The following is a 12,135-nucleotide window of genomic DNA, read 5'->3' as shown; positions in this document are numbered from 1 at the left end:
GGATAGTATGATATTGTATATATGGTGGATGGCGTTAGTATGGTGTATATATGGTGGATGGGGTTAGGATGGTGTTATATATATGGTGGATGGGGTTAGTATGGTGTTGTATATATGGTGGATGGGGATAGTATGGTGTATATATGGTGGATGGGGTTAGTATGGTGTTGTATATATGGTGGATGGGGATAGTATGGTGTATATATGGTGGATGGGGTTAGTATGATGTATATATGATGGATGGGGTTAGTATGGTGTTGTATATGTGGTGGATGGGTTTAGTATGGTGTTGTATATATGGTGGATGGGGTTAGTATGGTGTTGTATATATGGTGGATGGGGTTAGTATGGTGTATATACGGTGGATGGGGTTAGTATGGTGTATATATGGTGGATGGGGATAGTATGGTGTATATATGGTGAATGGGGATAGTATTGTGTATATATAGTGAATGGGGTTAGTATGGTGTATATATGGTGGATGTGGTTAGTATGGTGTTGTATATGTGGGCGGATGGGGTTAGTATGGTGTATATATGGTGGATGGGGTTTGTATGGTGTTGTATATGTGGGTGGATGGGGTTAGTATGGTGTTTATATGGTGGATGGGGATAGTATGGTGTATGTATGGTGGATGGGGTTAGTATGGTGTACATATGGTGGATGGGTATAGTATGGTGTTGTATATGTGGGTGGATGGGGTTATTATGGTGTATATATGGTGGATGGGGTTTGTATGGTTTATATATGGTGGATGGGTTTAGTATGGTGTTGTATATATGGTGGATGGGGTTAGTATGGTGTATATATGTGGGTGGATGGGGTTAGTATGGTGTATATATGGTGGATGGGGATAGTATGGTGTATATATGGTGGATGGGGATAGTATGGTGTTGTATATATGGTGGATGGGTATTGTATGGTGTATATCTGGTGGATGGGGATAGTATAGTGTTGTGTATGTGGTGGATGGGATTAATATGGTGTATATATGGTGGATGGGGATAGTATGGTGTATCTCTGGTGGATGGGGATAGTATGGTGTTGTATATATGGTGGATGGGGATAGTATGGTGTATATATGCTGGATGGGGATAGTATGGTGTATATATGGTGGATGGGATTAGTATGGTGTTGTATATATGGTACTTCTGAAGACATTTGATAAAATAGAAACTGAAGTAAACAAAACCAGAAATTGCTGGAAAAGCTCAGCAGGTCTGGCAGCCTCCGTAACAAAAAATCAGAGTTAACCTTTCGGGTCCTGTGACACTTCTTCCTTCAGTTCTGAGGAAGGGTCACAGGAACTGAAACATTATCTCTCATTTCTCTCCACATTTGATAAAGTAGACTTGCTATCAGGACTGAAGCATTAAGGGGCAGTTACCATCGAATGTCAGGTAATGTTGATCTTGTTAATGCTGATCCTGCTTTGTGCTCCAACTGGAACCCGAGTGCGTCATTCTGTGCAAATACCCTATGATCTCTATGTCCTTGCTTACTATGATCTCACAAACAAAGTTTCTCACTGTACTTAGGTACACGTGACAATAAATTAAATCAAATTGCATCAGTGCGTTGATACAACATGGCTCACAGACAGAAAGCAGAGAGTGGGGAGTGTGGAGAGGGGATGGTTAGAGCGGGATTCACCAGGTTTCAGTTTGGAACCACCATGTTTTTTGATGCCTATTAATCTTGGACCTGCCTATCATTCTGAAGATTGCAGATAGCACAAAACGTTGAAATATAAACCGCAAGGATAGTGTCAGGCAACAGGAAAACGTAGACAAACCTGGTGAATCATAATTAATCATAATTAATTGTGATGTAATTAACACAAAAAAAACTGTAATATTGTACATTTGTTAGGAAGTGGCAGGAGAAGCAATAAATATGGAGAGGTACAATTTTAGAGGGAGTGCAGGTGTAGAGGAATCTGGAGGTGTATGTATAGAAATCTTTGATTAGCAGGATCAGTTGGGACTATATATGGAATCCATGGTTTCATTAAAGGGATATGGATCAGAAAGACAAGCAAGCTATCCTACACCTGGATGGATACTGGTTTAGTCTCAGCTGGAGTCAACAGTCAAGATTAGCTTTATTTGTCATTTCTACCAAATACAACTGATATAGTAAAAACGAGGCAGTGTTCCCCCAGGACCGAGAGTGCTACATGGACAGCACAAACCACATGATCATACACAGGGCGGCATAAGGTGCATAAGAAATGCAAGACATGCAAGACAGCACAGTAATTCCTGACACATCAAGACAATAGGCACAGCGATGTATAAATTACAGTGTAATAAATGAATGATAGTTAATACAACATTGTTCGAGCAGCAATTTGAAGTCGTGCAAAGAGTATAGGATGGAATAGAGTCTGATCATACAGGAGCCTGATGGCTTGGGTGAAGGAACTGCTGCACAGTCTGGCCGTGAGAGACTGAATGCTCCGGTATCTTCTCCCAAATGGCAGGAGGGAGAAGAGTTTGAGTGAGAGGTGTATGGGGTCTTCCACAATGCTGTTAGCCTTTCGGATGCAGAGTGTGGTGTAAATGTCTGTAATGGAGGGAAGAGAATGGTGAAAAATTAGGAAATATGTTGACCGTTGGAGAAATTGCGGAGAAGATTTACTGGAATGGGACCAGGGATCAGGGAGTTCTGTAGACAGGTTGGAGAAGAAGTGACAACTCTCTTGGAGCAGAGAAGGTTAAGGAAAGATCTATTGCAATTTTAAATAAAAGGGTGTGTTTGATGTGGACAGTATAGAGGCAGCTTACTTGCTTACTCCCTAACCCTGTGCTGTCCCTATGCTGTAGTGTTTGATGAGGGATGGTGTAGAGAGAGCTGACTGTGTATCGAGCCTGTTTTACACCTAGTTTGGAAAAGCTCAACATAAAAAAACAAAGAACAAAAATTTGTTCCTTATATCCAAAACTCTTTAGATCAATAGAAACAACATCAAACGCTTTATATAAAGAGACCACCTGATTTTTCTCATTCCTTTCCCATCAGGCTGGGAGAAAATGTTTGACAGTGCACATATTTTTATTAATCCTGATGAGGAAGTCATCTCCTCTGAATGGGTTAGACTGTAACCTTTTGCTATGGTCCACAAGTTCCAATCTGGACCTGGTTCAGAATATTGGGATTTACATTTCGCAAGAAGCTAATCAAATGATGTGGAGAGATTGGAGGAACATAAAAGGGTTCATAAAATGAGCTCAATGCTGATACAGGGAAGTACTTCAACAACAATCTGCATTTATATAGCACCTTTACTTTAGCAAAACATTTGAAGGCACTTCAGGGAACTACTATCAAGCAAAATTTGGCACAAGGTGCACTATGTGACGTTTGAAAAGGCAAATTCCTGTAGAGAGAGACATAGTTTTTAGGGAATGTCTTAAAGGAGGAGAGTCAGGCAAAGAATTTTGGGGAAGAAATTCCAGAACATCGTACGTAGGAAATTAAATAATTCGTTTTCAGTTAGGGAAATGAGGTATTTCCAAGGGGCTAGAATTGGATGAGCACTGAGATCTTGAAGGGTCACAGGGCTGGATATTTTCCAGAGATCAGAAGGTGGTTAAGGCCATGCAAGGATTTGAAAACCATGATAAGAATTTCGAAATCCAATTGTTGCAAAGAAACCAAAACTTCCTTTTGGAGGAGAAACAGAGCCAGTGTAAACATCTGTTAACAAGGCTCCATCATCTGGCTCCAAACTGCACAAAAAATAATTGAAAGGCACAATAGATGCTTTTCTTATTCATAATGAAACCCACAATTTCTCCCCCTCAGTCTTCGTTGGAAATGATCTTCCAGAATAAAAGCCAGTTGACACCAGCAGTGAAGTGGGACACTAATCGAATTAGCCTTAGATTGCAAATGTAATTACCTGAATGACTGGCTCCAGACCAGGAGCGAAACAGATTGCAAACCATTTGCTTTGTAATGTGATTAGATTTTGCTGTGTTTTCTCCCAGCCTTGGCCAGCCACCTGGTTACTGATGGTGGGAGTGGATTCACTGACACTCATTCAATATGAGCCTCCTCTCTTACTGGAGCAGCTGATGGTGTCAACAGAGACTGAAGACCAATTGGATTACATGTCAAACATCTTGAGTCGTGATCATGAAGTGAATGGTGAAATATCTCTAAACTGCCCTGTCATTAAATGTTTGACTCAACTCTTTCCCTGCTCTCATCTCTTCTGTGGGTGAATGAAGCCAAAGAGTTTACGAATTTGTTCTCTTCCAGTATCCAATGGCATAATGTGGGGGAAGAGTGTTAATGATACACAGTCGAGAGTGGGGTGCTGGAAAAGCACAGCAGGTCAGGCAGCATTCGAGGAACAGAAGAATCGACATTTCAGGCAAAAGTCCTTCATCAGGAATGAGGAGAGAGCTTATGCCCGAAACATCGATTCTCCTGCTCCTCGGATGGTGCCTGACCTGCTGTACTTTTCCAGCACCACCCTCTCAACTCTGATCTCCAGCATCTGTAGTCCTCACTTTCTCCATATGACAGACACAGTTTTGTTCAGTTAGATTTCCACTACCTAGCATAAGCTCAATACTCCTGGGGCATTTTAGTAACCTGCATTTACATGGCATCCTTTCCCTACCTGAACCGGTGATTAGAAAATATCTACATTGCATCCTTAAAACATCCCAGCAGCAATTATTGAACATAATCTGACTCCAAGCCATATAAGTTATACTCAATCTGGTGACCAAATGTTTGATGAAAGAAATAGGCTTTAAGGTGTATTTGAAAGGAAGAGAGAGACAGGCGGCGAGGTTTAAGGAGGGAATCCCAGAGCTTGGACCCCCAGCAGGCAGATGTCAATGCTGAAACAATTAAAATCGAGGATGTGCAAGAGGCCAGATTTGGAGGAACACAAGAGATTTGAAGCTATGTTAAAGAAATAGGTAAGGGTGAGGCAAGGGGAGGATTTGAAACAAGGATGAGAATTTGAAAATGAAAACGTTCCTCAACCAGGAGACAATGTAGTCAGTGAATGTAGGGGTGATGGGTGAACAGGACCCAGTGTGAGGACACAGGACAGCAGAGATTCAGGTGAGCTTCAGATAGTGAAAGGCAAGGGACCAGATAGGAGAGACTCCAGGGTGATGATTACAGTAAAGGAAGTTGATATTCACACTCCAAGCTCAGACATCACTGCAATCCAGGTTGCTGCAACATTTTAGAACCAATCTTTCAAATCCTCCAATTCAGAGCTGAACTTGAATGTGAAGAAACCAGAGTGGGTGAGACTAACAGATAAATAACAGGAAGGGTAAGGAGTGAGCAGTGTGCTGGAGCTGGTAGTGTCACTCATAAAGATGTCGCTTGGAGCTATGGATCATGAATGTCTAAGCTTCAGCATTTTTCCCTCACAACTGAGGGATGTAAAGAGCCAAAATCCACAAAAAGGAAATAGTCACTGATTAGACTACACCAAAGGAGTGATTTCCCCTCTCACAGGGATATTTACCCGTCACCTCTATTGCTGAAGACTCATGAAGAATCTGGCTCCACAAGTGGAAAAGAGTGAATTTCTTCTGGGTTTTATTTTAAATTGCTTATCTGTGTCAAAAAACCAATATTAAAATACATACTGAGCTCACAGAGTTCCTTCCTCCCCACCCCTGCCTTTGGTAACAGATGGAAGCATTACTGACTTTCCCCAGTGACTGGGAATATTGCATCAATGCAAACATCTCATTGTCCAAATTAAAACTCATCAGGAAAGGCCTCTTCAAGGGAAGGAAACAGGTCAACAATTGGGCCATTGTCAAATATTTACCATCCCCTCAGGCGCTGAGCCCAACTAAACCTTCTCTGAATCAGCAAAGAATTATAATTAAAGAGAGATGGAGAGGAGATTTCTTTCTGGGATCTTTCTCTATTAATTAGCCATGGATTAAGTTTCACATCCATACTGCAGCTGACTACAATTATGTCAATGACTGTTTTGTCTCCTAAGTTCCCTTTGCCTTCTCTCTCCCAGATGTATCTATTGTATTGTACTTTCTTCACCGGTTTATGATTTTAAATTCCACACGAGAGTCATCAGTGTGTATTCCCAGTACTGAAGACTTCTCCACCTACTGATGCTGCCTGGCTTGCTGTGTTCTTTCAGCCTCCTGCCTGGATTCCAACATCCGCAGTTTTTTTGTCTCTAACTCAGTGTGTATTCCCAGCTGAAACTCCAGTACAGTACTCAGAGAATGCTGCACTGTCAGGGCTGCATCTTTCAGTTAAATGAAGGCTGTATATGCCAGTTTGGGTGAAGGTGAATGATTTAATGGCCTTGTTGAGGAAAAACAAGGTTGAAAACTAAACAATGGTTTAGACATCAGAGAGAATTCTCTTGTCCTTATCTCACTTAGCACAATTTAATTCAATTAACGCATCCATCGGAGTCTCTACCTTCACACTTCTTCCCCCGCAACTTTAGATTCAGTGCATCGAATACAGGAGTTGGGAGATCATGTTGTGGCTGTACAGGACATTGGTTAGGCCAATATTGGAATATTGTGTGCATTTCTGGTCTCGCTGAAGGATGTTGTGAAACTTGAAAGGATTTAGAAAAGGATGTTGCCAGAGATGGAGGGTTTGAGCTATAGGGAGAGGTTGAATAGGCTGGGGTTGTTTTCTCTGGAGCGTCAGAGGCTGAGGGGTGATCTTATAGAAGTTTATAAAATCATGAGGGGCATGGGTAGGGTAAATTGACAAGGGGCTCAGTGGTTAACACTGCTGTCTCACAGCGCCAGGGACTCAGGTTTGGTTCCAGCCTCAGGTGGCTATCTGTGTGGAGTTTGCACATTCTCCCTGTGTCTGTGTGGGATTCCTCCGGGTGCTCCGCTTTCCTACCACAATCCAAAGGTGTGCGGGTCAGGTGAATTGGCCATGCTAACTTGCCCATAGTGTTAGGTGCATTAGTCAGCGGTAAATATAGGGTAGGGGAATTGGTCTGGGAGAGTTGGTGCGGACTTGTTGGGCCAAAGGGCCTGTTTCCATACTGTAGGAAATCTAATCTTTTCCCTGGGGTGGGGGAGTTCAAAACTAGAGGGCATAGGCTTAAGGTGAGAGGGGAAAGATTTAAAAGGGACCTAAGGGGCAATGTTTTCACACAGAGGGTGATGTGTGCATGGAATGAGTTGCCAGTGGAAATGGTGGAGGCTGGTACAATTACAGCATTTAAAAGGCATCTGCATGGGTGCTTGAATAGGAAGGGTTTAGAGGGGTATGGGTCAAGTGCTGGCAAATGAGACTAGGCTTAGCAAAGATATCTGGTTGGCATGGACGAGTTGGACCGAAGGGTCTGTTTCCATGCTATACATCCCAATGACTCTATGACTCTAATCCAAAAGCCTATCGACTTCTGTCTTGAACGTGCACAATGACAACGTATCCTCAGTTTCTGGGCAGAGAATTGCAAACATTCACCAATGACACAATAAAAACATTTCTCCTCATTCATCATAGATCTAAATAGCCAACGCTTTGTAATTTGTATAATGAATGCTCACAGATGGGGCTCTGTTCTGCAAAGGTTTATACTCCTGTAACATTCTTTTGTCTTCAGTTAGAAGATGATGTTGGATTTGCTGTATCCTCTTTATCAATATACTTTTTTGTTCTTGGAAAAGATTTGTAGCTCAGGTTGTGGATCAGGCTGTGAGCTTGCTCACTGAGCAGGTGGGTTTGTTTTCAGATGTTTTATCACCATGCTGGGTAACATCATCAGGTGTTTGAGTTGAAGGAGCATTGTTGTCATGGAGACCCCTTGTGATGATTTGATTGAAGACACTGTCTAATGTAGCAGGCACTAGGGGGTTATTCCTTACAACTTTAATCCTGTGGTATAATTGTAGTAGTATCCTTCTTGTTTTCAGCTGGAACTGGTTTCTCACCTACCTTCATCATTGAACCAGGATTGGTCCAAAACTTAATGATAATGGTCGAGTGAGGAGTATGCTGGGCAGTGGGATTACAGATTGTGATGGAGTACAATTCTGCTGCTGATGGCCCACAGTGCTTCATGGATACCCAGACTGGAGTTGCTGCAAAAGACAATAAGACATTGGACCAGAAGTAGACCATTCAGCCCGTCAAGTATGATCTATTGTTCAATGAGATCATGACGGATCAGAAAATCCTTAACTTCACTTTCCTGCCTTTGCCTACAATCCTTGACTTCCTTCCTGGTTAAAATTCTGTCTAACTCAGCGTTGAACATACTTAACAACCCAGTCTTGACACCTTTCATCAAGCGTTACAAGCCCAGAATGATAGAACATGACTACCTCAGTCAGTACTACTGCTCCCAAGCCACTCTTGGTGATGTACCCTCTCTTGGATTACATTCTGTGTCCATGCTATCCTCAGTGCTCCTTCCAAGTGGTAGTTTATTTGTATTCATTTATTCACAGCTAAACCAGCATTTATTGCCCATTCCTAACTGCCCAGAACTCAGTTAAGAGTCAATTACATTGTTGTGGGTCTGCTCTCACATATCGGCCAGATCAGACAAATGTGGCAGATTTCCTTCCCTGAAGGACAGGAGTGAACCAGATGGGTTTTTACAACATGCACCAGGGATACCTGGTCACAATTAGACCAACCTTTTATTGTAGATTTTTATTAAATTCAAATTTCACCAACCACCATGATGGGATTTGAAACCATGCAACTCCCCACCCCCGGCAAAGCATTAGCCTGGATTCCTAACCCAGTGACATCACCATTACACCACCACCTTCACAGTTTACAGGGAGACGTACTGATTTGTCAGTTCAGGGAGGGTGGCATATGGTAAGCTGCAGGAATATTCCTTGTGCACATGGGACCGTGAGAATACATGAGGTCAAGAATCAGTTTGAGATCTTTGTGAACTGGACACACACCTGCCCAAGAAAGTGAGGACTGTAGATGCTGGAGATCAGAGTTGAGAGTGTGGTGCTGGGAAAGCATAGCAGGTCAGGCAGCATCCGAGGAGCAGGAGAATCGACGTTTTGAGCATAAGCCCTTCATCAGGAATGTGACACGGTTGCTACGGTTTCCTCACACAGTCCAAAGACGTGCAAGTCAGGTGAATTGGCCATGCTAAATTGCCCAAAGTGTTAGGTGCATTAGTCAGAGGGAAATGGGTCTGGGTGGGTTACTCTTCGGAGGGTCGGTGTGGACTGGTTGGGCCGAAGGACCTGTTTCCACACTGTAGGGAGTCTAATCTAAATTTCTGTTCATGGGATCTTGCTGTGTGCAAACTGACAGTTGCATTTCCTATTTTACAGTAGTGACTCTGCTTCAGAAAATTCTTCATTGGCTGGGAAGCTCTTTGGAATGTTCAAAGGTTGCCGGAGAAACGTTTTAACAATCGGAGGGATTTGAGTGTCCTTGCACCCAAGGAATTATCACACTGGTAAAGCAGGTGATTAGAAAAGCAAATATGTCAGCCTTTATTGCAATTTTATTGAGTATAAGAGTCAGGAAGTCTTGCTTCAATTATATAGGGTTTTGGTGAGATTGGATCCAATTCAATATGTACAGTTTTGATCTCCTTACCTAAGGAGGGATATACTTACTCATGAGGCAGTGCAATAGAGAATGTAACATTGATTCCTGGAATGAGGAGAGGTTGTGTAGAAATATGGAATCAGGTCATTCGGCCTATCACATTGGTGCTGGCCCCCTGCAAGAGTAACCTAGCTAGTCCCTTTCTTCATGGTCCAGTAAATATTTTTCTCTTTGAGCTAACTGGCCTACATTCTCCGGTGGAGAAAGTGAGGTCTGCAGATGCTGGAGATCAGAGCTGAAAATGTGTTGCTGGAAAAGCGCAGAGGTCAGGCAGCATCCAGGGAACAGGAGAATCTACGTTTCGGGCATAAGCCCTTCTTCAGGAATGAGGAAAGTGTGCCCAGCAGGCTAAGATAAAAGGTAGGGAGGAGGGACTTGGGGGAGGGGCGTCGGAAATATGATAGGTGGAAAGAGGTCAAGGTGAGGGTGATAGGTCAGACTGGGGTGGGGGCGGAGAGGTCAGGAAGAAGATTGCAGGTTAGGAAGGCGGTGCTGAACATTCTCCGGTGTTTAGGATGAGGGGTGATTTCGGTGACAGAGATGGATTCATTGGGAGCATGACAGTGACTGTATGTTGTTCCACTCTGAATGCCACAGCAGACACCTAGACAAAAATCATGGGGTAGAGTTCCTGCTTTGGGAGAAATTGTGTGTGCAGGTGTAGCTGGGCTGAAGATGGAGAGAGTTTCTGAATTGATTGTAAACAAACGAATACTTGCTGTATTGAAGTGGGGTAACCTGGTGCAGTAATAATTGAGCTAAAAATTAATTTATTGCAAAAATCAGTGTCTAGTCCATTGTTAGTGTGCAACCTTATTCTAAATAATTGAAAATGATGTCAAAAAAGAATAATGTATTAGTTTCAGTGTTGTACTATAGTCAGTCAATTAAATGAATATTTAAAACCTTTTGCTGTTTCCTCTTGTGGATGAGTTTTAGGCCAAAGGACATAACCTCTCATTGAGGGGACATCCCATTTAAAACAGAGATGAGGAGGATTTGTTTTTTTTCTCAGACACAATGATTCTGTGGAATTCTTTATTGTAGTGGGCTACTGAAATTGAGTTGTTGAATAAATTCAAGGCTGCGATTGCCAGATTTCAAGAGTAATGGGGATAAGAGCAGGAAAGTGGAATTGAGGATTATCAGACTGGCCATGAGATTGAATGGCAGAGATTGAATGGACCAAATTGTTTACTTCTAATTCCACATCTTATGGTCTAACAGTATTTGTAGACTTTCTGGAATGACCTCAAGGGTCAAGTATCGGCACTGACCACTTTGAGACTCCATTAATTCAGGATGCCATCCTGAAAAAGCCCCTTTCATCCCAACTGTCTGTTTTCTAACAGTTAGCCAATCCTTTGTCTATGCTAATGTACTCCTTCCAATACCATAGGCTCTTATCTTATTAAATAGCTTAATGTGTGGTACCTTATCCAACACCTGAAAATCCAGATACGTTACATCCACTGTTTCCACTTTATCTATCTTGCTTGTTACCTTCTCAAAGAATTCTAATAAATGTGTCAGGTATAATTTCCCCTTCAGGAAACCATGCTAATTCTGCTTGATCATCTTATGTATTTCTAAATGCTCTGCTATTACATCCTATTAGAATAGATTTCATCATGTTCCCAAGAGGAGATGTTAAACTAACCAGCCTATAGCTACCTGTTTTATATCTCCTTCCTTTTTTGATTAAAGTTAGGTTAGATTACTGACAGTGTGGAAACAGGCCCTTCGGCCCAACAAGTCCACACTGACCATCCAAAGAGCAACCCACCCAGTCCCATTCCCCTACATAATGCACCTATCACTACAGGCAATTCACCCGACCTACACATCTTTGGACTGTGGGAGGAAACCAGAGCACCCAAAGGAAACCTACTCAGACACAAGGAGAATGTGCAAACTCCACAAGACAGTTGCCCGAGGCAGGAATTGAACCCAGGTCCCTGGTGCTATGAAGCAGCAGTGCTAACCACTAAGCCACTGTGCCACCCAGTTTTCCAATCTCCCAGCTCTTCTCTATAACCTAAAGATTCTTGAAAGATGATTTAATTTAATAACTTAAGATGCATCTCATCAGACCCAGGAGACATATTGGTCTTTTCTTGGTTTTAAAAAGTTTTCTAATCCTTGGTTTTACCACTAATCTTTGCCAGAATATGCATACTTTCCTTCAATTTGATGATACCTTCAACTTCACTGATTTATAATTGTTGGCTTATCCCCTTTCTAAAATCCTTCTTTCTCACTGGGATATACCTTTGTTGTGAAACATGATTTTTTTAACTTTCTGCCATTGTTTCTCACCCATCTTTGCTGCTAAACTCCTTTCCCAGTATATTCCAGCCAGCGTTACCCTTACTCCTTTGGAAAATCCTTATTTAAGTTTAGCACGGTTATTTCCAACCCAAGTTTCTCCCTCTCTATTGTTGGAGATAATCATTGGCTGGATCTTTTGTGATGCAAAATTTACTTGGCACTTTTTAGTCTAAGCCTGAATATTTTCTAGGCCTTGCTCATCAGACA

The sequence above is a fragment of the Chiloscyllium plagiosum genome, unplaced genomic scaffold (genome assembly GCF_037043375.1).
Source record: "Chiloscyllium plagiosum isolate Xiang-an unplaced genomic scaffold, Cpla_swu_hap1 HiC_scaffold_32, whole genome shotgun sequence".
Lineage (NCBI taxonomy): Eukaryota > Metazoa > Chordata > Chondrichthyes > Orectolobiformes > Hemiscylliidae > Chiloscyllium > Chiloscyllium plagiosum.
The sequence above is the reverse complement of the archived record's forward strand: the minus strand, read 5'-3'. Positions refer to the sequence as shown.